A 1,121-nucleotide genomic window follows, 5' to 3' on the forward strand; every position below is an offset into this window, starting at 1 on the left:
TTGTACCACCCAGGGACTCCAAGTAAGCGCCAGGGTAACCTAATCAACTTAAATACCAACTTTCATTTCTAAAACACTTACATCACACAGACGCTGACTGATTCCAAAACATGACTTATAAAAAACTGTTCTTTAAGCTTCCTAATCCTTACTCTCTTCATGTATCATAAACTGCAGCCTTTATAAAACATCTGGAGTCACCCCCAACCCTTTTAAATAAATTCCCACCTAAAGACTTTCTCAGTCTCACAACTTCAATCATCAGAATCTGCTACCTTCCAGCCTCTCTCCGGCCACTTCCCCTCTCACAGCCTGTATCAAGCCCTGCACTGTTGCATTCACCACCGACGTGCCCAGTGAGACCATGGGCCTCAAATGCCTGGAGTCCTACGTTGTCAACCAGGCTAGCCCCTTCCCGCCCATCAAGACCTCTCAGTCATTCTCTTCTTTAAGAACCTCTCCTGACCATCATATCTTCAAGGCAAGTTTAGAAGTCTACCCTCCAGCCTCCCTCTTCATGTTCCTTAAAACCACAGCAGTATGGAAAACAGTGGTCAGGAGTCAAGTTTGACCCTTTAGAAGCCATCAATGTTTTATTTTCACACATGGTAACATTACAGTACAAAACTTTCTATTGACCCTGCGTTACCCTCCTAGTCTCTGATCTTCTTTGCAACAGTTGTTTTTTGTATTTTTAGGAATTGTCTAGACTTGTTCTCTCAGGTTCTTCTCCTCCCATTAACCCACTCCCAAATTTTTCATCAAGATCACCGACAACCTTCATGTTGCCAAATGCAATGGTCAAGTCTCACTCCTCATCTCACTTGACCTATAGGCAGAATTTGACACTAGCGATCATTCCCTCTTCCTTGAAATACTCTATAAACTTGATTTTTATTCCTGCAACTAAATGTTCAAGGCTTGTCTAATTTGGGGATTCTGAGTTTTGACGCCTCCTTCCCAGAGGGGTCCTGATTCAACAGTCAGCTATGCCAAGTAGTCATGACAACATCAGGCTAAAGCATACATCAGGCTGGCACTAATTAAATGCCACTCCATAAATATGTGCTGAACAGAAATGACTTTTAGCAAAGACGGACCCAAGAGGAAGATCATCAGTA

This window comes from Trichechus manatus, unplaced genomic scaffold (assembly GCF_000243295.1).
Source record: "Trichechus manatus latirostris isolate Lorelei unplaced genomic scaffold, TriManLat1.0 scaffold00195, whole genome shotgun sequence".
NCBI classification, from domain to species: domain Eukaryota; kingdom Metazoa; phylum Chordata; class Mammalia; order Sirenia; family Trichechidae; genus Trichechus; species Trichechus manatus.